The 25,187-nt window shown below is 50.0% G+C and overlaps 1 long non-coding RNA gene across 1 annotated transcript; it reads right to left on the reverse strand.

Annotated features, from left to right (window-relative positions):
- Positions 1 to 264: 264 nt before the first annotated feature.
- Positions 265 to 22,131, reverse strand: LOC120097809 (uncharacterized). Its single transcript, XR_005495575.2, has 3 exons — positions 16,991 to 22,131; positions 11,487 to 16,515; positions 265 to 10,455 (listed from the first exon to the last, which is right to left on the reverse strand). It is a non-coding gene; the product is annotated as an uncharacterized LOC120097809 (long non-coding RNA).
- Positions 22,132 to 25,187: the final 3,056 nt, after the last annotated feature.

The raw sequence follows: 25,187 nt of genomic DNA on the forward strand, positions 1-25,187 counted from the left end.
ATGTGGAAATCTGAAAAACCATCTAAAGGGTTCTGCAGGGAAGAAAGATACCAACTCCTGAACCTTCTAATGGGAGAGGGCAACAGGTACACACCCCACTCACTAGAGAAACACAAGGGTTTGCTGAGCAGGGGAGAAGCTTGCCCATAGAGCCCCATGTGTAATACCTTCCTCCAAGTCATGAACTTGCTAGGGTCACACCCTACACTGGACCACTGTCTGTTCTCCTGCAGCATCCATGTGTCCCCCTACTCATCTATGTGCTGTGTGTGTGTGTGTGTGTGTGTGTGTGTGTGTGTGTGTGTGTGTGTGTGTGTAGAGCAGAGATCAAACTCCAGTCGTTCCTCAATCACGGTACATCTTATCTTTCAAGACAGGGTGTCTCCCTGAACCTGGCGATCACCAACTGGGCTCGTCTGGAGCCCTAAGATCCTTCTGTCTCAGCCTCCTCAGCATTGGGGTTACAAGCCTGCCAACATGCCCTGCTTTTTGTACAGGTTCTTAGGAGCAAACCTGGGCCCTTCTGCTCAGAAAGCAAGGACTTTACCTGCTAAGCTAGCACATGCCCTGTGGCGTTTGCTCTTGGGCAGTCCAGCAAGTACGCAGAGCTTGAACAGGACTCTAGGCTTCACTTTAGCTCACTAGCGCCCATGCAAGCCACTTGGAAGGGAGAGGCCGGTGCCAGCTCAGATCTGGAGTGTCCGTCCATCGTTCCCTTGCTATCTCCAGAGCTACCTGAGGTGCTCCCTGTCAATCAGGACTCAGTGAGTGAAAGCCCACGTCATGCAGTCATAACCAACCACCTTCATCCTTCCTAGCGCTTCAGGATTCTCAGCAGGCTCATGGAAGCCCCCTGGGCTTGGTGTCACTCAGCTGGACCTGCCTGCTTCTGCCTCTGTACTGCGGGCTTCAGAGAATAATTGTTCACAGTGATTTCTTCCTTCTGTGTCTCTTCTGCTCATACCACACCACGCACACCCTCAGTGCTACACAAACACACACACTGCACACACCATACCATACCACATCTAGTGCATGTAACAGACCACAGCACACCATAACACACACACCGCACAAACCACACTGCATGCAATACCACATATCACACACTGCATACAGACAAACACACAGGAACCACACCCACCACACCATATACAACATCCACCCCCCCAGATACACACCACAACACAGCATACCACACACATACTTCACACACCACACCACAGTACACACACCCAAAAAGAGAGATCACACTACATACATACATACACACAGAGAGAGATATGCTATATGAGTCTATATGTCTATATGAGCCATGCTAAAACAAAATGTGGGATGGAAGAGTCCATGTTAGAGAGAAGCAGTAGCTCAAGGGGTTCAGAGCTTGGGTCTTAGAAGATGAAATGGTTTTGTAGCCCCACAGCGAGGGCTAGAGAGTCACAGACACTGAGCATGTCTGTGAAAGATTATCAGGTTAATTGAGATTGGGAAGACCTGTCCACAATGGGTGGCACCATTCCCTAGGCTGGATAAAAATTAAGGGAAAGTAAGCTGAGCACTACTATGAATTCATCACATGTCAGATTCCTGACTGCAGATGCAATGTGATTGGTCCCTCGAGGTCCTGTCACTGGGACTCTCTCCCACCATCATGGCCTGGAACCTTGAACCAAAAGAAATCCTTTCTCCCTTAAGTTGCTTTTGTTGGGGTATTTATCACAGCAACAGGAAAGGATATAAGACTTGGGGCATAAATTGGTGCCAGGACCTATGAGTAGCAAGGTCCACACTTATTTTCCTCATATAAAAAACTCTAGGATCTACCTAAAGCCTACACACACACACACTCAAACTCACACTCACACACACATACATACACTCACACATTCACACACTCACATTCACACATGCATTCACATACACACAAATTCACACACACAACACAACACACACACTCACACATTCACACACACACATTCACACATGCATTCACATACACACAAATTCACACACACAACACAACACACACACTCACACATTCACACACTCACATTCACACATGCATTCACACACACATTCACACACACACTCACACACACTCACACACACATTCACACACACACTCACACACACACACACACACACACACACTCACACACACCCCATAGACATTAAACAACCACTGCATCACATTTAATACCCACAACAGTGTGGCTGCCGCAGAGACAGCTGTCAGCTCTGTTGTTTAGGGCACAGGGACAGAAGCAATGGTTTCCTGATAGTTTTGACCCATGGCCGGTTGGTTCCAGGGAGGCAGATTTGCAGGGACATGATGAAAAATTCATGGGTAGAGGCAGACTCGATGTCATGTTCTCTCCGGGTTAGAACACGGCAGCTTTGCACCGGTCCCCTGTCCCCTCTGCTCCTACCTGCTTTCTGAGCAGCCAGCACTTCAGGCTCTGTCCCAAGAAGACAGAGCCTCAAATGCTGTGAGCCATGCCAAGCCAAAGGCCACCAGGGATTCCTGCTCCCTGAGAGAGGCAGGCTGGCAGGTTAACAGTTCGACCAGATGCACTGAGAAGCAGTACCATCCTTAGGAGACAGGACTTAGAAGCAGTGGGCTCCTTAGGGACCACTTTTAGAGATGAGAGTATGGGATCTTCCTGGTTTTGCTTCCTGGCCAGGAAATGAGTCATTCTGCCCAACCCCACTCTTCCACCATAATGTCATGTCTTGGCATTGGCCCAAAGCAACCGTGCCAGTTAATCGCAGACTGACCTTGAAGCCATGAGCCAAAACCAACCTTTTTTCTTTATAAGGTTATCGTCTTGGGTATTTATCATAGTGAAGGAAAGCTGGCTGGCAGAGCTATGTTCTCTAAACGGTGTCTTGAAGTTGGGCTTGGTTTGCAGAAACCAATGGCTGGGCCTCAATTACTGATGGCTACAAACCACTGCCAGGCATCGGTGCTGTAAACAGCGTAATGGGGTGAGGGTGAGAGGGGCTGATAGGAGGTGCCTCCTGGGAACCATCTGCCTCCACACACACCTCACACACCCTAAAAGGAAAAGCTCTTCTGTATGACAGAACTCATGAAGGGAATGGAAGTCACTGTGCTGGAAGGATCTTTTTAGAAAGCACAAAGGAAGCCCAGCATGACTGTGCTCACCTATAATCCCAGCACACAGGAGGCAAAGGCAGGAGAATCATAGACTCGAAGCAAGCGGGTACTACATAGTGAGACCCTGTCTCAAATGGAAGGAAGAAAACTCTTACCTTTTAGCCTGTCCACTGAGGTGCTGACCATAGTTAGAAAGAGAGACAGAGACAGAGACAGAGAGACAGACTGTGCATGTGTGCATATGTATATGTCTGTGTGTGTGTATCTGTGTGTGTTTCTGTGTATGTGTCTATGTGTGTGTGTCTGTGTGTTGTGTGTCTGTGTGTGTGTATCTGTGTGTGTATCTGTGTGTGTGTCTGTGTGAGTGTGTGTGTCTGTGTCTGTGTGTGTGTATCTGTGTGTGTGTGTGTGTGTGTGTGTGTGTGTGTGTGTGTGTGTGTGTGTCCCAGGCTGGCCTCATTTGCCACACAGCCTGGTATTCCTGTCTTTACCCACACCCCTCAGGTTTGCCCCCTTCCCTATGCCCCTCCCCCTCCCCCATGTTTCTCCATTCCCCCTCATCACCCTTCTCTTCCACCCTCCCTCTTCTCCCCCACCCCTCCTTTGCTCCCTTTCCCTCTCCTGCATCACATGCAGTCCGAGTAGTCTCCCAGATTCCCTCAGAGTCCCTCCGTGCTGGATTTTAAATCAAGCTCCCTGGACTTCACTCCTTCCCACTGGTCTCTCTGCTGCTCAGTCTTCTCTGGGACCCCTCAGTGCTACCCGGGGCAGACCCCAAAGGCCCAGCTTCTGCCTGGTTTCTCCTGTGCTCAGCCCCAACCTGCCTGTCAACCTACAAAGGAGACCCTCAAAGAAGCTATATTGTAAGTGTCACAGCTTCATCGTCCCTTCATCTGCTCCTGTCCTCTCCACCCTTCCCTCTCCCCAGCATTGCTCCACCAAACCACGGATCAGAGGAAGGATAAATAAATGTTCTGTGCATTTGCATGTGCACGAGTGTGTGTGTATGTGTGTATGTGTGTGTGTGCATGAGTATGTGTGTACATACACACAAGTGTGTGTGTATGAGTGCATTGTGCGTGTCCACATTTTCATGTGTGTGCATGTATATGTGTACTGGTACAAAAGCAGATGTGTGCAGATGCATGTGTAGCCAAAGGTCACATCAAATGCCTTCCTTTATGGCTCTCTTTGTTTGTTTGGAGACAAGATCTCTCATTGAACCCTGAACTCACCAATCCAACAAATCATGGAGATCTCTCAGGATCCTCCCCTGCACCCCAATGCTGGGGTTATGGGTATGTGCCACCAAGTCCAGTTTTTTATGGGAGCCAAGGCTCTGACTCAGGTCTGTGTACTTATACACCAAGCACTTTACACTGAGTGTCTTTCCAGTCCCAGCTTCTTTGTCTTTTTTTTTTCTTTTCTTTTTTTTTTTTTTTTTCCGGAGCTGGGGACCGAACCCAGGGCCTTGCGCTTCCTAGGCAAGCGCTCTACCACTGAGCTAAATCCCCAATCCCCCGACTTCTTTGTCTTAAACACAACCCATGCTTCTTGTCATGGCTTGTGAATACCCATATGTTAGACCGCTTCTCACCCCCACTGACCATCCTGGCACCCCATTCCTTGGCCTTACTGTGTGACTTTCCCTGGGGATAGATAAATGTCAACTTGATGCAGATAGGACACCAACAACAGCCCAAAGAACCAATTCCACCAGAGTCTGAACTGATGATTCAATGAGTTTTTCAGTGTTGCTTATAGGGGGTTTGAGTGACACAGAAGCAGCTAGATCACTGAGCAATTCACCCAGGAAAGACATCCTGCACACTTGCAGGCAGCTTGTTTGACTGGAGAATCTCTTCCCCCAGAAGTTGTTACTGCTTATGTGATTATGGCAGGGGCTTTGTGAATCTTATAACTTTCAGGAACTTCCTGTGCCTTCTAAGTTTCTTTTAGTTCCTGATTCTTTAGGAGCCTCCCTCTTCCTCCCAGGACAGAAATGAGGTACATAACAAATCCTCACAGACACCGTCTTAGAACACTCTTTGTGCTTAGAGTTTGTTCCATGGTGTGCCATCTCAGCAGCCTCTTCTCAGACAGGCCCTGCAGATCCACCACCCTCAGTTCGGCTCCACCCTTTTTGTCCTTGTGATGATCTGACCCTTATACACTTTCCGCCTCAATTCTTAAGTTACACTTCTTCTCTGGCCTTATAATTACTACACACGTTCTATCTAGAAACTCTCAGGCCCACACCATGCCCGCCTGTTTATAAAGTAACTGCCGTACTCTCATTGTTTATGCCTGAGCATTAAGTAGCTACTCAGAATTCACTGGGTAAATGAGGCCTGAGATCTTATGGATGGATGTTGATGATAATTTACAAACAGAAAAATAGGCCTTCTGACTACAAATGGAGTTTTCATACATGGGAGTAATAACAGTCTGGCCCCTGACCCTCACTGCTGAGGAGATTTGTCTAAGACTAAGAAACAGAAGCTTGTAACATCAGCTCCTAGAAGCAAGCTGAGGAGGTGAATGGCCCTCTAAGGTAAGTTCTTTAACAGCCTCAGTTCCACAGAGTTGTGGAATGTTGTCCTCTGGGCACAGCGTAGCGGTCACTATCAGAACAGCTCTTGGTACCCTCAGGAGACCCTCATGGGATCAGACCCATTGGTAGTCCCTAACATCAGGGGAATGGAGAAGGTGATTAGATTGAGAGCTGATATTCCAGCCACTCACCCCTGCAGCCTCCTTCCAGCTGTGTGTAATTCTGCCCCGGCTGCACATGGTTTGGGAAGGTTCGAGAGCTTGTAGAGGGTGAAGGCTTAACTGAAGGAAGGTTCTAGTTAAGTAGCTATGAGGAAGCCATCACCCATGCCAGGGTAGAACTTTTGGATGAAGAAATGTTCAGAGGTCTCCGTATTCCTGTAAATAACCCCTCACCCGAGCTCCTAGAAGTAACCTAAATAAGTCCAGCAGTTCAACAACCTGGGTGTGGATGTCGTTCTTCCCCCCACACCCCCATCTGGGTTGAATAAACATTTGTTCAAGTGTCTGTAGAAATAGTTACCACAGTACACGTCTAGAATGTCAAGGCAAGGGGCTGGTGCAGGAAGCACAACACCTGCTTCCTGCACTGTCAAAGTCCACAGATCTCACGGGTCTTAGATGATGTATCAAAAGGCTGACCCCAAACCCAAGCACACACCTTAGTGTGTAAATGGCGAGTGTCCGCACATCAAAGCCATGGTCCAAAAAGAGCTAAAACATGCCCTTTCTAAGAAGCTGTCTTCCCCACAAAACAAATGTTTTTTCTTACGTAAGACTTCCATTCAAAGAGTCACTTGAGGACGTTGGCCAGCTGTTTGCCAAGACCAAGCCGTGTGGTCTGAGGCTGGGGTTCCTCTGCACCTCCATATTCCTAGACATGGGGTTTGGGGTGCTTAGAACAAACACAAAAACTCGCTTGCACAGTTCTGTGGTGATGAAACCAGTCAGATGTGTAAGGCATGTTGCAGAAACACCCGGGCATGCATTCATGACAGCATCCCCAAGCTAGGAGTTCGGCTCAGTCAGCAGAGGACCCAGAGACAAATGCACATCGTGTTTGGTTTGTTGCCTGTTGGCAGAGAGCTGGGGAGGAAGAGCATCGGATGAGCGTGGTGACTCGCCAGCTCCATAGAGACAGGTTAGGTGAGGACTGCAACGGGACCAGCTGTCTCTAAACATTTCCGTGAGCCCTGGAGCCGGTGTCACCAAGGAGACACGTTTGATCTTAAAAAGACATAAGAGAGTCATCGAGGGTCTAGGGAAGTGAACCATCTGCTGGGCAAGTGTGAAGACCGGAACTGATGTCCCTAGAACCTTCACACAAGTAGATGCGGCAACACAGATGTCTGGGACTCCAGTGCTGGGGGAATGGAGCCGGCGACCTCTGAAGCTCGGTGGCCAGCTGGTATTGCAGAATCTGTGGGTGTCGGGTGCACTGACAGAACCTGTCTCAGAACACGTGTGTGTAGAGACAGCAAGGTGGCTGACTCAGTAGGTTAAAGTCTAATGACCTGAGTTCAGTCTCCAGAACCCACGTGGTAAGAGAAAACTGAAATCCCCTGCATGTCCTGGTACACACACACACACACACACACACACACACACACACACACACACACGCACACATATCTGTGGCCATCATACCTGCACCAGCCGAGGGGACCCCAGCACCTAAATACATGTTTGCTGCTTGAGGCACTGGGCAGAAGCAGGGCCCAGGACCTATGGGGAGCCTCAGACAGATATTGATATTGATGAATATAGATATAGGGCCTGTGGAAGAAAATCCAGTCACAAGCCTGACCACAGACACCAAAGCCACTAGCAAAGGGCACTTCAGAGATCTTAATTGGAGAACAAAGTGGAGCACGGTGTGGCCCTTACGGTTCCGGAACTGGTGGCATTGTGTACTCTCCCATACTTGCCCCTGCAGACAATTACTTTTGTTTTGGGAGCCTTAAGAAAACTGGGCTAGAAAGAAACCAAACACTCATTAATCTTGGTCTAGCATGATGCAAAAATCAATACATACCACAAGATTACCCAACTCTGGATCAGCCATCAGCCTCAGGGCCTGGTAGTTACTGTCTTTCTGATAGCTGTGAGAAAGTGGCTGTCAACAGCCTGTCCCTGGCACCCACTCCTTCACACAGCCCTCCAGTCACTCAGCCATGTCCTCTTGCTTTTGAACCCATGAGCAACCTCCAGATAGCTCCCCATACCTCAGACACAGTGGCCCAAAAAACCATCTTAAACCGTCAGCCCATTTCTCCAGAAACCTAGCTAGCTCTTTAGATTCATTGCATGCGCTGCCCAGTTCTTTTATCAACTTGAGATAGCTGGAGTCGCTTAGAAGAGGGTACCTCCATTGAGAATATGTTCCCACCAGATTGATCTATGGGCTAGCCTGTGGTACATTTTCTTATGATTGATAGGAAAGGGCCCAGCTCAGTGTAGGTGCGCAATCCTGGGCTAGAGGTGCTAGGTGCTGTAAGAAAGCAGGCAGAGAAAGTCAAGGGGAAAGAAACCAGTGTCACTCCTCCATGATCTCTGCCTCCAAGTTCCTGCCCTGACATCCCTTAAGGATGCCCTAGGAGTATAAGCTAAATAAACCCTTTCTTCCCCAAGTTGCTTTCGGTCGCAATGTTTTATCAGAGCAATAGAAACCCTGAAGACAGAAATCACTCCCAGAGAGTGTGTCAAGCCTGCCCGTGTCTATTCAGAAGGATTGAGGCCATATAATACCTCCCACTCTGAGGAACTGATATGATCTCTCTCACTAAGGAGAGAGAGAGAGAGAGAGAGAGAGAGAGAGAGAGAGAGAGAGAGAGTATTTTACGGTAATTGTCTGGTCAAGAGACCGGCTCCTGCAGAAGTGGGGAAAGGGCAGACAGCTCTGGGTCTCTCTTTGAGTATCATGATAACCTTCACTGCAGAAAGGGTAAACAGTAATTGAGTTGCTGCTGTGTAAACAGGGTGCTGTGATTTGTCTTATTTGGAGATGATTTCCTCTCGGTATCGAGCCGTCTTTGGCTACTCAAGTGAAGAAAGAGAAGCAGGAAAAGCGGTGACTGTTAGCACAAACAAGGGATGCTGCTTCTGTAGGGAACATGTCACTCAGAGAGGCTGCAAACGGCAGGTATAGGGAGCCAAGAATTTAGAGGGGTGTGTGTGTGTGTGTGTGTGTGTGTGTATGTGTATGTGTATGTGTATGTGTGTGTATGGTGTGTATGTGTGTGTATATGTGTGTGTATGTATGTGTCTATGTGTGTGTGTGTGTAGGTGTGTGTGTAGGTGTATGTGTATGTATATCTATGTATGTATATATGTATGTGTGTATGGTGCGTGTGTGTATGTGTATGTGCCTATGTGTATGTATGTATATCTATGTATCTGTATATGTGTGTGTATGGTATGTGTGTATGTGTGTGTATACGTGTGTATATATGTTTGTGTGTGTCTATGTATATACGTGTATATATATGTGTGTCTATGTGTGTGTGTGTATGTGTGTGTATGTATATCTATGTATGAGTATATGTGTGTGTATGGTGTGTGTGTGTATGTGTGTATGTGTATATGTATGTGTGTGTATGTGGGGGGTGTGTATGTGTGTGTATGTGTGTGTATACCTGTGTATATATGTGTGTGTGTGTCTATGTGTATGTGTGAGAGAGAGAGAGAGAGAGAGAGAGAGAGAGAGATCTGAGGCATAATTCCTCAGGACACTGTCTTCCTTGGTTTTTGAGACAGGGTTTCTCACAGGCCTGTAGCCTGTGGTTGGCCTGTCTCTCTCCCCGGGCAGGGATTACAAGTACAGCATACCACCATACCGAGGTTTCTTGTTTTTACATGGATCCTCAGGATCCAAGAGAGGTCCTTGTGCTTGCAAGGCAAGTCCTTTCTCCATCATCCTTGGCCCAAGAACTTGGATTCTGAGAACAGACATTAGCCCCAGATGGAAATTGTCCAGAATCTATCTATCAGGAGTACACCTGAGCCCAGGACATGCTGCAAAGCAACTAAGTTCCAGAAAGGACCTCAAGGCCCAAAGCACCCTAATGGGCCTCTTGACTCTCCTGTAGCTGCCAGTGGTGTCATGCAAATGAAGAGTGAGCCTTCAGATCAGAGCTGGGGGACAGGGCTGTGTCTGGGATCCTCCTGTGAGTCTCTTCCCACTGACACTTGAAGCTTGGCTTACAATTGCCAGCATTTAACTCTGAAAACTGTTGCCTTTGCCCCTGTCTTAGCTAGGGTTTCTATTGCTGTGATAAAACACCACAGTCAAAAGCCACGCAGGAAGGAAAGAGTTGTTCACCTTACGGCTTAGCACTGAGAGAAGACGAGGTAGGAACCTGGAGGCAGGAGCCGAAGCAGAGGCCGTAGGAAAATGCTGCTTGCTCCTCATGCCTTGTTCAGCCTGCTTTCTTATACACCCAGGACTGCTTGCCCACAATGGGTGTTGGCCCAGCCACATTATCACTAATCAATAAATCACTAATCAAAGCAAGCTGGCGGGGCATTTTTTCAACTGATGTTCTCATTTCTAAAAAGACTCTAGCCTGTGTCAAACTGACATAAAATCTAACCAGCAGAGTCTTCTTTCTGCTTCTTTTTATTTTTTATTTTTCCCTTATTTACCTTTTTTTGGGTAAATTACCAGGTTTCCATGAGCAGCAACCAACCTCGGCGCTTCAATCGGGGTCAAGTTGGCAAGATGGTTCAGTTGGTAAAGCGCCTGCCTTGTGAACATGGGGGTCTGAGTTCCACCCCAGAACCTATTAAAAAAAAATAGAAAGAAGGCTTTAATATAGGGGACTTGGGGTCATTGCATGAAGAGCATCTGGTGAGCCTGGGTGGGAGAGACACTCCTTGGGTGGGTTGAGTACATTGTCCTCAACTAAACCAGGTGCATCCTACTACAAACCTACTTGAATAAAATGCCTCCTGTGTGTGCTCCACACAATGACATCTGTCCTTCAAACCCTTAACGTACCGCAGAAGAATACTTTCCAGTGTCCTTAACCGTCAGATGGGGCCATGTGAATATTCAGAGAAGTGGAGTGTAGGCGTTTCGTGACCCTGGAGAACACAGCAGCCCCACTCCAACACAGCCAGCCTTCTACAGAGCAGGCTGCAGGGTTCCAGGGGTGCTGCAGGGTTCCAGGGACTCTGATTTACACCTTTGATGCTCCCCCAAACTCTGAGTTGGTCAGTCAAGGCACCAGGGAAAGAGGGGGGAAAAATGAAGATTTCCTGAGGGGGAGGGGACTGGAAATGGAATCGTTCTATGCTGCAGGTGTGGGCCCACCAGACAAAGGACATCACTGAAGACCTTCAAATCCCATGGCCAATTCTTACAGCTTATCCAGCGACTAAAGAACGAGGTATAGTGCAGTAATACACCTCATTCTCCAGTGACCTCAGGGACAAGAGAAAGAACAGTCTTAGCGGTGCTCAGAAATTTGAAGAGAATGGTCCCGTTCTGCACTCACTTCACCCCGAGAGACAAGATGCAGACCACAGACAGGTCCCAGGATCGCCTGTCTCTCTGTCTGAGCCTGTCCTGAGGCTCTGTCCCCATGGAACCCAGCTCAGGGAAGGTGTGGAACTAAACCTGTTGTCATTGGCAAACTTCCACCAACCAGCCACACTCACTGTCCTCTCCTCACCCCAGCCCAGCCCTCCTGACTTTTATATTATAGATTGGTCTGAAGTCACACACGTGCATGAACACACACACACACACACACACAACACACACACAACACACACACAACACACACACATATACACCACACACACTTACCACACGCATGCACGCACTTGTTGATCCAGTAGAACAGGAGGGAGGCACAGCTGCTGCTCTGGTTACTGAATCTCTCTGGATAAGGAAATGCCGGAGAGCCATAAAACCAACAGGAACTGTCTTTACAAATGTCTTGGACAACTGTGGATAAGCCATTATAATTTCCGGGGCTGCTTCCACCGATACCTTTCTCACTCACTCTCTGTGAAGGAAGTCACACACAGGGGTCGGGGTAGGGGGAAAGGGTATTTTTACTGAGATTTTAAAATAGAACAAAATAATCACAGCTTTACATTCTACATGCAACATGAATTTTTTTTAATTGTTAGTCACAATTCAACCTAGGCCATAGCTAAAAAGCTGCTTAATCATTCTCTTCTGACTCCACAAGTACAGAGTTTCCCAGGGCCTGACAGGATCCCCTTGAACACAGGTCTCAGTAGGGGTAGCCAAGTCTGCAGCTACAGGAATCAGTTGACACCTGTCGTAATGCTTCCTCTGATTGGGCTTCTTCTCCTTGCTCTGATCTCCTTCCGAGGATCTTCCCCTCACATTGGGGCCCACTTCTTTTCAAGCCGTGTGTCTACATGTATGAACCTCCTGTCCACACACGGCCTTACAGCATAACAGACATTTAACTAAGAGACCATCTGTCCCCCAGCCTCGAATCTAGACAATGTCTGCAAGGACAGTATGGCAAAAGGGGTGGCTATGGGGTTGCCATGATGTAGTTTCTTCCAGTTGTCTGAGGAACCCCAGGAAACCCAGCTGCCAAGTTGTGAGGAAACCCAAGTAGCAGGTGTGGGAAGGGAGTCAAATCCCAGTCACAGGCCACTAACCTGTCAGACTGACGAGTGACTGAGAACTCAGACGTCCCAGCCTAGGCCCCAGACACCAGAGACCGAAGGAGAGATGCTCTGCTGTGTGATATCCAAAGTTTCTGGTCCACAGGACCTGGTACTTATTTATGCCTCAAACTAGGTGTCCAGGAAGCTCACTGACCCCTTAAATTACCAGTAGTTCGCACCCACAGCAGGAACACAGTATCCTCAGGTTTAGCAAGAGGTTTTTGCAGTAGCAGTGGGCCTTGGGTATGGGTCCTGCCTGCTTTGGCCATGCAGCAACTTTGTGAATATGTGTGAGGAAATTCAGGCATGACCCAGCCATTAGCAATGCAAACCACTTGAGGTGGGTCCCAGGAGCCGTGCTAAGCCATGACTGGAATGTGTTGTATCCAAGGAGCGAAGTACTTGCCATGCAGGTGAACAGAAAATAGGAAACCATGGGGACAGCTGGTCAGAGTACTGTCCCCAGGTCCCTGGAACAGAAGTTGGATCCTGCCCGGCTTTCTAGCACAGAGAGTCCCTCCAGCTCAGAGCCTACCCAAGGTCTCTTAAAGACCTGCTGCTTCAAATACTTGCATATTTTCTGGAGGGTCTGGAGATTGGGTTTTAAATGAGTCAATTTATTAAATATGGGTGGATAGATGGATAGATAGATAGATAGATAGATAGATAGGCAGGCAGGCATATAGATGATACAGAATAAAGGTCATCAAATCACATGCTCAAAACATCCAGCAGGAATCAACTAGGGAAGCCCAATTGGGCAGTCGGCTGGAGTGCCAGCCAGAGTGGAGTGACCCCAAGATGAGTCTTCCAAATGACAAAACGAATGGCAACAAATAGAGATGACATCATGCAACCAGGTATCCGTAGCATTCAGCAGAAACTGCCTGGGGAAGTTGAGGCAGACAGCTAGTGTCCCTGGTTGAGCTTTCTCTCCGTGGCTGAGCTCCCCACAGCTAATCTTCCGTTTATTCCCAACTGAAGACACTTTCGTGTCACCCGGCTCGGAAATGGTTCACCATTTAAGTGAGTTTAAAGACTTACGATTCTACCCTTGGGTGGCTTTGCAGTTCTCTCTTCCGTACCACAGAGTTGGGGAGTGTATCTCACTCCCAGATAGGAGGTCTTGGAGGACACCCTGAGGCAAAAGTTGCTTGGATCTGAGATAGGGATGGGGAAGGGTGACCCTACTTTTCGAGCCAGCCTTTCAGTGAGTTCAAACAGGTCCAGACAATTTTTCAATAAAAAGTACATTACGCCAAGGGTCCTGCAGCCCCACCCCCCCTACCCACTTTGTGCCAGCATCCCAGCTGTGGGAGAAGCAGCTGCAATCAACCAAAGGAAATAATGGAGTTGCTGTGGAGGACCAATCTCTCTTGACTCCATAAGCCACATCTGGTGCCCACCCTGTTACAAGAGACCTCCCTTGACAGCAGCTGCTTGACAACTGGGCTTCAGCCACCTTCACCGCACAGATGGCCAAATGACAGGTGCCGTGCAGGCTCCTTCCTCAGACTGCCACAGTAGAGCTGGCATATGGCTCAGCATTCTACAGGCTCTGAAGCCACTCAGGTAGATGGCGCTGTTTTGTCCAGCCTGCCTGCCCAGCCCCAGCCTTTTCTTAAGCACGCAAGCCAATGGACACACACGCAGACACACATGCACGTACATGCACACGCCCACGCACTTTGGAGAAGGCTCCACCCACTCTTCAATGCTGTTTGTTTTGGCTGACGATTTCACTGTCTGTCTTTTACATTTCCACGGGAATACATGCAGCCTTGGGTCCCTAGCAAAGCTGATAATGTCTCCCCTGTCCTCCTCCCTTCTCCTACCACCCACCCTGCATTCACCTCCCAGACCCTTCCTGAAGGCTTTTTAACTTCTGTCCTAGATCAGCACAGACTCTGAATGCTTAGTTAGCCCCAGGAACAAGGTGACTGCGTCAGCTCCGAGAACGCACTGAGAGAGCAAAGAAGCCACCTTGGAAACAGTCCAGGAACACTCCGCCCTGCAGACTCCAGGACAGTTCAGCATACAGTGACAGGACCTTGATATCTTTTTACCACAGGGTGTTTTAAGGGGTGCTGCCCTGGCCTGGAGGACCCAGCACTCTGCAGGGTACAGCATAAGAGAAGAAGCAGAACAGAGGCCTGCAGCATGTACACAGGACACCAGAGGCACAGCGTGTCTCCCAGATGGACCCCTGCAGAGGCTCTGGAGCCATGGTAGGTAGGACACCAGTCCTCAAACACTCCATGATGAAGCAGGGGGTGTCTGTGGACCTTCTAAGGATCCCGAGACAGTCTAGGACTCCTGCGATGCAATTTGTGGGTGAACTTAAATGGTCACGAGCTTGACTCCTGCTATGAAATCTCTGCTTACTCCTGACTCCTTTGCTTCCCTTTCCATGGGCTGTTGTTTTAACTGTTTTCTCATTGCCGTGATTAAATGTCTGTAAAGGCCAACTTAGCAGGAAAAGGATACCGTTTGGCTCATGATTTAAAGGGATACAGTCCCTCAAGGTGGGGAAAGCTTGGTGACAGGCAGAGTCATGGTGCAAGGGGGTCACATACCAGATATCCTACGTATCAGATATTTATATTATGATTCATAACAGCAAAATTATAGTTCAAAGTAGCAATGAAAATAATTTTATGGCTGGGGGCCACCACAACATGAGGAACTGTATTAGAGGGTCACAACATTAGGAAGGTTGAGAACCACTGATAAAGGAGAGACCAGACAGGAAGTAGGCGAGGCTATTATAGGCCTCAAGACCCACCCTTTGTATCCAGCTCCCTCCAGTAAGGCTCTGCTTCTGAAAGGTTCCCCAACCCCACCCAACAGCACCAGGATCTGAGGACCAATTGCTCAAACACATGAGCCTGTGGTTGGAAGTTTCACATTCAGATCTCTAGCCAAAACAGCATGCAGTCTGTGGGGGCCTCTTGTGAGCCTGTGTCTCAGACACTTACCTCAGAACACCCTGGGAAGTATCGAATCCATTTCAGAGACTGGTAAACCCCCGCTGCTTTAGATCACTGAGGGCTCAGAGGAATGAGTGAAGGGAAAGGTTGGTTACATCAGCTTGTCTGAGCTGAGAAAAGACATTGCTGGAGAGATGGGTGCTAGAATCAGTAGGCCAGGAAAGATCTGCCCTCAACACTGCAGCTGCTGACTACCCTGATGGAGGAGAAGGGGTGAGGGAGAGGTGCTGTGCTTGACCTGAGCCCCCACTTCTATCTTTAGACTTCAGTGTCCTGGTTCTCAGGCCTTCAGTAAGATATGGTACTCACCATCACTACCCCAGACATTGACTCTCCAAGTCTCTACTTCCCACAAGCCCCTGCCTCCCTCGTCTGATTATCTTTCTGCCTGTCCACACAGGCACACACACACACACACACACACACACACACACACACACACACACACACAAAACCAGATTGACAAGACCCAATGGTGCGTGGATATTGTGGATGAGGATCAGAGTCCCAAGGCACCCACTGTGAGGGTTCCACTGCACCTATCCATATATTAGGCTCCTGTGTATGTGACTGCAAGCAGTAAATTGGACCAAGGACACAGAAATGACTTGGACTAGGGATGGCTCATCAGTTAAGAGCACTTGTGGTCCTTACAGAGAGAGAACCAGAGTCTGATTTCCAGCACCCCCATCAGGTGGCTCACTACCCCATGCAACTCCAGCTTCAGGGAATCCGACGCCCTCTTCTGGCCTCCACGGTACCTACACTCACGCTCATAACCACAGACACACATCATTTTAAACGTAAAATACAATGAGAAGTAGAGAGATAGTTTGCTGAGAAAGGGAAAGCACCCCTGGGGACTGGGTTGAAGTGGGTCAGTGACCCAATGAGAAAGCATGGACCACAGGGCACCAAACCCTTTCTGGGCTATTACCCAGCACCTGCCTCTTGCCAATGCCTCGTTTGTGGGTGATGCTTGGGTAAGAAAGGACTTCCACTCCTTTTCAGCAAACTAGCCTGAGTGTGCTCCATTCGACGTAGGACTCCAGGAGCTTCCTTTGTATGCTAGTCTTGGTGCTGCTTCATCTTGCCACAAGGGTATGCAGGGCCAGTGCAGCCTTCCTCCTCATTCTGGGGCCAGCTGCAAGGAAGGCCATTGTGAAAGTGACCTAGAAAAGCCACTTGGACCTAGGTAGGAAAGCAGGAAGGAGAGAGAAGCTGCTGCAGGCTCTGAGCAAATTGTCAGTCAGCCCTCTGTCCCCTCCAGCAGCAGGAAGGTCCTGCTGTCACCTTCTGTGTGTCAGCTCTCTGCTAAGGCCTAAGGCAGCCCATGGCTTCAATATTTAACCCTGCCACCTGTAGCCACCACCACCCCCCATCCCCAGCCTTCCTTTACTCCTTTACTGGGAAGTTGACATCTCACTGTGGAAGGCCTGCTCGTTCTGACACAGAGACCAACCCTCCCCAGAGTCACTGTCTCCATACCCCCTTTCTCAAACAACCATCAGCAAAACAGTAAAATCCTTTTCTAGTGTTGGAGGTGAAGTCAGATTACATCTCAGCCTGCTTGTTTTAGTCTAAAGGACCCTAGGGAGGCTGGCAGCTGGCCAATGGAGTGACCATGGGGACAGAAAGTATTCCTCAGGGTACTTTAAGGTCTCACCTTGCACACCAGCCCCACAGCACTGAGTGCTTTTCAGCTGGTTCTGAGAGTTCTTCAAGGCAAGAGGCCTGCAGGGCAGGCATGAGGGTCTGTGCTCACCGGAGGGGCTGAGCTTCTGCACAGCTGGAGTGTACTGATAAAAGCCTTACTGAGGTAGGGCGGGTCCCCTGGGTGCATGCTCTTCCTCAGACTCCCGGCTTCTTCATACTTTGTCCCCTGCCGTCACCATGAAGTACAGTGTGACCTGTCACATTCCAGAGCTGTGGCCTGGAGCCACCCAGCCCATCGGTAGTTGGCAAAGGAAGGGCTGGGCCACACAGCTGCTAAAAATGGCTGCTTCAGTCTTCCTATCCTGAAGAGTACACAACTGACATTCCTGCTATAGTTGAGAAAGGTCCAGCCCTGCTCTACTTTGTGGCAGCTGCTCCCCTGGGCTCCCCTAGACTGCAGTAGCTCTGTCCAGGCCTCCGTGCATTCCACAAATGCCAGCCAGAAGCCTCTGTTTGCAGGAGCTGCAAGCCCACCAGGCAGAGGGCGCTCAGGGCTCCCTGGTCCCACAAGGGTCAGAGACAGGCATGTCATGGGCATGCCTCCTCCCGGAGAGAGATAGTTAGCCACCAAATGTCAGCCTCGCTGCTGAGGTGGGGAAACTGGATCTGAAAATGCTTGTACCAGTGCTACCCTTATCCAAAGCCCAGCAGGGTCTGACTCCAGGATTACCAGCTCCAGGCTTGTGAGTGAGTTCTCTTCTGACATCTCAAAGGATTGCTTCGGAAGGTGAAAATATAAAACGCACAGTTTTTCTTCCTGGGGTGAGCCCAAGAATTAGCATATGCCTCTCCAGACATACCCAGTGTGTGTCTCGCCTCCTCCAAGGTCCCTGGGGAGCAGGGAACTCAGCTGGGTCTCCAGCCCACGCCCTGGCCCAGCCTTGTGGTACAACTGGAGTCGGGCGCCGTTGAAGCAGAGTTGGCCGCCTTCCCGGGTTGGTAAGAGGGCTTCATTGGGTGAGTCCCACAGACCAGGGTGCCCCTGGGGCTTGTAGACCAGAGCAGAGTTAGGAGCCCCGCCAAACCTTCTCTCCAACGACACCAAAATTATCCTGTCGCTCCTAGCGCTGCTGTAAACATTACAAAACTCTTTGAAGTTCAAACTGTGCCTGCCCACAGAAGGGGTTCTGCAGCCAAACTGTCTTACAGGGCAATTAAGATGTTGTCTGCAGGTATCCGGCTGTCTGTGGAGTTTGCTGGGACTCAAGAAGGGTCTGCCACAAGGCCAGACACAGCCAGGCAGTGGCCACAGACCTAGTGTAGTGATAGTGGCCGCAGCTGAAGGAAATGGGCCCTGGAGGATCCCAGAGCCAGTTCTAGGACCCACGCAGTCTCCTTCCCACCTGCACCTTGGTCTCAGGCCACACACCTGAGCTCAAATGCTTTGATGGCCTGCCTGCCTTTGTGGGCAGTGCAAGCCTCAGCTCCAGGGGGGCGAAGCTGTGAGAGCTGATTCTGTTTGCTCTCTATCAGAGCTGAGAAAGGAGTTGAAAGCTAGGGCTCTGGTCTTTCAAATAAAACCTTCAAGACAGGAAGAAGACCACCACAGTCCCTGAAAGGGAGCCAACAGGTGTCTGCAGCCTCCCTTGGGCTCGGCTGGGCTGGACCGGCAGCTAGCTTCATTATGCACTGGGAACCCTGTTTGGGGATTGGGCTGTGGTTTCTTTGGGATCCAGTCAGGAGCCTAAGTAAAACCAAAGTAGAGTTTCTCCTGCTCTACATCAAAGCCCAGGCTGGTTGCATGGTACCTGATCCTTCTCCAACTGAGAGCCCTGTCTGCCTGGGAACTCACTTCATGAGGGGTGCCCCTGGGCTAGGCAGGTAAGGTAGCAATGCCACCAGAGGGTTGCAAACAGGGCCCCAGAAGAAACTCAAGCAACTGCAGCTGTAGACCAACACACAAACTGACTCACCTCCAAATGGGCACACACGTAGTTGCGGAAAGAATAGACTAACCCACCAATCCAAAGGAGGGGTGCCTGGGCTCCCTTCGCCTGAGACAGCTGGGGAACGTTCTCGAGACATCATGTACAAGGGGCCAGCATCTATTCAGGGCTGCTTGCCAAAGCTGCATTTGTGCGTTTCGTCAGGAAGAAGCCTTGCAGCAGCCACAGCACTGCTAGGCCAGGTTCCTGCAGCTCATGACTGACCACGAAGACCTGGGTGACGTGTGCCCACACCTGACCAAGAACACTGTGTCCTGATCAGGACAACTTAGCCCAGGCACCTGCTGGGCGTGGGCCATACCAGAGAGTACTGCACCCTGCCCTTAGCTTCTCCCACACACGGAGCCGACGGCCACCTTGGCCAGCAGCCTAGCTGATTCTTTATACTGAGGTAAAACATACATGATATATACTATTTTATGGCTTGTGTATATATGTATGTGTGTGTGTGTGTTCATGTGAGTGTGTACATATAGGCACATGTGGGTATCTATGCATGCAGAGACCATACTCCTCAATATGTCTGGAGACACTGTCTCCCACTGAACCAACAGGGATTTCACCAACTCAACAAAAGGAGCTGACCAGTAAACTCCAGGATTCCCCCTGCTCCTGTCTCCCCAGTGCCTTCTGTTAAATGTGTGTGCTAGGATCTGAACTCAGACTTTTACGCTTCTGAAGCAAGCACCTTACCAACCGAGCCATGTCTGCACCCCACCCCCACCTTCTAACCATTTCTAAATACACAGACCGATGGCTCTAAGCGTGGCCACTGCTGTCACCTATCTCTAGAATGCTGTTTCCCAAACCAAAGCCTAGTCCCTACTAAACACCGCCTCCCCTCCCCCACACGCCCTGCCAACCTCTCTCCTTTCTGTCTATGAATTTAGCTACTTGTAAAACTTCGTGGAATGGAGCCAGATGGAATTAGTTCCCTTCTGCTCTTTTCCTAGGAGATAAAGACAGTCCTGTCCAAACGGTAGTTATTGTACTTGATTTTCTTTAGTTTTCTCCATTAGCATGCAGTAGAGGCAGTAACTCCGGCTCTCTGAGTTGTAAAGTCCGTTGTAAAATAGAATAGAGTAGGTCCCACCACAGTTAGTTCGTAGAAAGGTTTCATGCCCCGCCCCCTCCCCCAATAACTCCCCAGAGCCACACCTACTCATGCACCGACTGCATCTACCTGTTCTGAGAATGTCTGCTGGTGACCTACCACGACTCAGGGCTAAGATCTCCCTGCTTTATGACAGCAACGAGATTCGGTGGAAACAGCACTTGGTATTTTGAATTTGGGTCTGTTCTCTCATTAGCCGCATGCAGTGCGACTTGGGGGTGATACGCAGGGCTGTGGTGTAGACCCTATCTTCCAAAGCTGTTCCACCACTGCCAGGGAACAGGTAAGGTACTCCCCATAAGCTCCCCCACATTCACCAAGTTATGCGAGATATCTGGCACTTCGTGGTACACAGGATTCATTTGCCGAGGCTTGGCTGGACATGGGGCTGACCGAAGCGTTCTGAGCATATGGAGGGGGTGAGGTAAAAACTACAGTTTCTGGCAAGTCACTAACTCTCCATGCATTCTCCATTCAGCGGTATGAGGACAGCTAGCTGCACTTTGAACCGCGTGGTCTTTGAGACTGGCCACTCCTTCCGGTCACTGGTATGTCCGTAGCTAGATCTTCATATCATTGGCCCGTGGCACCCCTTGTTCTTGCACGGTATCTGCCCTGCTCTCTCTGCCCTTCAGTGCCTCACCTGTTGGCTGTAAGCCAAAGCTCCCTTTCCTTTTGTGGATGGATACATTCTAGTGTGTGTCTCCAAAGTGTCCGGGATTCATTCACTCCCACTACAGTGAATACTGACAACGAGGACAGGATGCTTGTGAAGGGAAAAGTGACTCCTCACAGGTCCTCGGTGGCAGAAGGCCATGCCACGCAGAACCCCACAGGAGGCCCCAGGGAAAGGTCAGGAGGTAGGGGTGAGGCAAGCAGCAGTAAGATTCCTAATTGTGGCCTCCTTGGGAAGGAACCAGTCAGACAGGGTGAGCAGGCTCTTGGGCAGAGATGTCCCTGTTGTCTCCTACCTGGACCCACATGAGGAGAGTAGATCTACAGTGTCTCAGAGTGGGGAAGCCTGAGACAGGAGGTACTGGAGGAGAGGCGGGATTGGTTGATTAGCAAGAGACCCTTTCCTAGGAATTAGCTATGTGTCTTTGCACGGTCAGTGAGGCCTCATAGGGCAGTCTCAGAAGAGAGGAAACATGGTTGGCACACACACGTACAAGGCATTTTTTTTTAATCCATCCACAAAAGCACATCCATCCATTAATACGCGCTCAGTCTGAATCTGCTGCTGGGAGCACACAGGCAGGCATCAGCTCCAGTCCTGGGCAGCCTTCCTATTTCTCAATGTCCGTATTTGTGTGAGAGAGAGGGAGGGTGTGTGTTTGTGCAAGAGCACAAGCGTGTGGAGCCCTGAAGGGATCCTCTAATGTCGTCAGCGCCTTTTCTTCTGGATGGGGTATCTCACTGGCACAGAATTGACCAAATAGGCTAGCCTGGCTGACCCGAGAAATCCAGGGAGCCTCCCACCTGTCGCTGTCTCCCCAGGACCGGGATGACAGGTGAACACCAGCACACCTGGGATGACAGGTGGACACCAGCACACCTGGGATGACAGGTGGACACCAGCACACCTGGGATGACAGGTGGACACCAGCACACCTGGGATGACAGGTGGACACCAGCACACCTGGGATGACAGGTGGACACCAGCACACCTGGGATGACAGGTGGACACCAGTACACCTGGCTTTTTTATAAAAGGGGTTTGGGGGATTCCACACAGGTCCTCAGGCACTGAGCTGTCTCCACTGTCCCAGCCTTCGCTTTGTAAAGGTTTGGAGTTGTTCGTTTGTTTTAAGAATTTGGGGAAATAGTGGGGCAGTGGTGGTGCAGGCCTTTAATCCCAGCACTCAGTAGGCAGAGGTAGGTGGATCTCCATGTCCAAGGACAGCCTGGTCTACAGATCTCGTTCCATGACAGTCAGGACTCCAAAGAGAAACTGCCAAACAAACAAACAAACAAACAGCAACAAAACAAACTAACTAACTAAGTAAATAAATGTTTAAAAAGGGAAAATCCCTCCACATCCACCCCAAAGGCTGAATCATGAAATGGGTCCACCCACATGACTGCTCCCCTCTCAGAACCTTTCCTCCAGCATCACTGACCAGAGCAATCACGAAGTCTGTTTCTAGAGCCATAGCAGCACCTGGTCATCTGCTCCCTACAGTGGCAAACAATCCCAATGTAGCTTCATGGGAAGAGACAGTGCCCTCACCCCACCCCTCCCCACCCTCCTCCCTCTCCCCTGTAAGCAGGGGCTCTCGGTGCCCTCTGCCAACACAGAAGATAATTCACAAGCCCCTCAGGTTCCCACCCCTCTCTCCACAACCTCCCAGCTTGCAGAACCCTTTGAGGATTGTGTCTGTGTCTCAGCTGACTTCCTAGACCCTTGAAGCCATCAGTCATCAGAGGCGGGGGTTGGGGGGAGCCATCAATCATCAGAGACGTGGGGACAGGGCAAGGACAGGAGCAATCCACAGTTCTTCCAAGAAAAGGATACCCTGTCTCTTAGAACCCGATATTTTAGACTGTTTTACAGTCTATCTCGGATTGTTGGAGGGAAAGAGGTGGCACACGTAATGACACAGGTGATAACCATCTTCAAGAGCTAGAGAGGGAAGCCGCAGGTGACTCATTGCTGGCCCACTGACATACAGCTGTGGCCCGCTTAGCAATGCTGGAAGGTGGAGGTCAGCAGGAAGCTCGCCCTCCTCCCTCTACACCTCAGTCAGCCCCAGTCATGACTCATGGGAACCTCCCACATGGCTCCGAGGAGAGGAAGGGATGTGAAGGCCACTTTGGAGATGGCGAAAACAGAAAGGGAAAAAAGTGAGCAAGCAGCCAGTGAGTGCCCTGCCAGGAAACCAAGCAAAGAGTCACACCCGTAGTGACATCAGGCCAGAAGCCCTTGGCTCTGCTGGGGACCCTAGCTACTCTCACCTTGCCCTGTTCTTCCATTATACCGATTTGCACTCTGTCATCTCTTTTCTAGCGCCTGCCACCCACAGCTACACACACACACACACACACACACACACACACACACACACACACACCATGCATCCATGCACCTATGCAAGTTGGGGCAGCACCTACCAGAGGACAGCACCCACATGGACTGGCTTCTCATATAGCACCCACCCCGGAGGCCTCGGTGAGGAGCTCCTGGGTGGGTGCAGAGAGACTTAAATGTGGCAGACGCTAGAATACCGTCAGCTCGTCTTGAACAGGCTCCTAAACCAACAGACGAAGCAAGGGTGGGGATCCTGTAGAAATGAACAGCAGGTATGAGGAAGAAGGGATCGGAGGCAGGGAGGGGAAGCGGGGCATTTCGGGTGGCAAGGAGCATTGTGCCAGAGAATCCTAAATAGAGTAGAGAATGGGTGAGAACCAGAACCGGGAACGTAGGTCTGACTGTCCGTGCTTCGTTGTTTAGATTTCATACAGGTGGGTCTGCACTTGGCTTGCGCCAGGAGGAAGAACTGCATAAAGCGGTCCTCGAGGCGCCTGTGAGAACCCAGCTGCTGTAGGTCAACCAGGGATTGCTGCCAAATGCAGACAGGCTACAGAAAAGTCACAGAAGATGGGGAGACTGACCGCTCTCCACCTACTGCCTGGGCTTAAAACATGGAGGTCCACCTTACTTAGATCCTAATGAGAGGTCTGGAGAGGGTACCCAACAGCCAATAGAGGTATCGCAGCCTCTCATCAGACCAGACACCACGCTCCCTATGTCCTGTGTCTGACTGGTGTTCCCTAAGGATTGAACCCTCAGAAGTTAACAGAGGAGGGAAACAGGCTGAAAGGAAGCATACACAACCACCTCTGGGGCTCAGAGGAGAAGCAGACAGTGCGGTCTGGACAGACGACAACATCTCGGCACTTTACAAGGTTCCAACGTCCAGGGGAGAAGGACCTCTGACTCACGGAACCACCCCAGGAATAAGACCAAGGACTAAACCATTCTGAGGTGAGAAGAGGTGACCACGGGCCCGTCCTTCCTGTTCACAAACCTGTCATCACGGAACCACCCCAGGAATAAGACCAAGGACTAAACCATTCTGAGGTGAGAAGAGGTGACCACGGGCCCGTCCTTCCTGTTCACAAACCTGTCGTCACACTGCTGCATGCTGGACATGCCTTGAGGAATAGTCAGAGAGCACTGTGTGCTGAGCATGTCTGGAAGAGTCCTGACTGAAAAAGGTAGAACCTGCCCAGCAGCAAGTAAACGCAGAGCTGAGGAGATGGATGTTGTCAGTAAAATGGCCATTTGTAAGCCTAAGGACCAGAATTTGACAGGCAACCCGAGTAGAAAGGCTGCGTGTGGTGGCAGGCACTTGTAAATTCTGTTCTGGAGGGGACGGAGGCAGTCAAATCCCTGGTGCTGGCCTAATTGCTAAGTCTCAGGTCCCAGTGAGAAAGCTCATCATCTCAAAGCCCAGGATGGACAACGGCTCATAAAGAATGACATCCGGTTGGGGATTTAGCTCAGTGGTAGAGCGCTTGCCTAGCAACCGCAAGGTCCTGGGTTCGGTTCCCAGCTCCGAAAAAAAGAAAAAAAAAAAAAAGAAAGAAAGAAAAAGGATGACATCCAACAGAGATCGTCCTCTGGCCTCCACATGCACTTGCAGACGTGCGTGCACACCCACGCATGCACACTCAAGCTTGTGCATCAACACACAGGTAGGAACATCGAAGGCAACATGAGCGGATTAATGTCTGAACAGGGCCAGGCCCTCCTGTCTCCCAAGCCATGTACTGAGCTTGGCTGTGGACCCAAGTGCTTAGAACTCACCTGCAGACATAAAGGGTGTGCGTACATTACTGCCCTGGCCCTTTAAATCTGAAGCACTGTTGAGGAAAATTACATAGAGGAGTCTTGTTCTTTTTTTTTTTTTTCTTTCCTCCTGTAAAGTTCAAGTCGAGAGAGACCTTTTGGGATGGGACAGTTGCATAAGCGCAGGATTAGCTGTCCTTGGTTATAAATAAATGGATGACTGTGGATGAGGAAAACCTGGCCTATGTCAAGGATCCGCCCCACCCCCATCCTCAAGACTTAGCTGGAACTGGCT

This window comes from Rattus norvegicus, chromosome 17, assembly GCF_036323735.1.
Source record: "Rattus norvegicus strain BN/NHsdMcwi chromosome 17, GRCr8, whole genome shotgun sequence".
Lineage (NCBI taxonomy): Eukaryota > Metazoa > Chordata > Mammalia > Rodentia > Muridae > Rattus > Rattus norvegicus.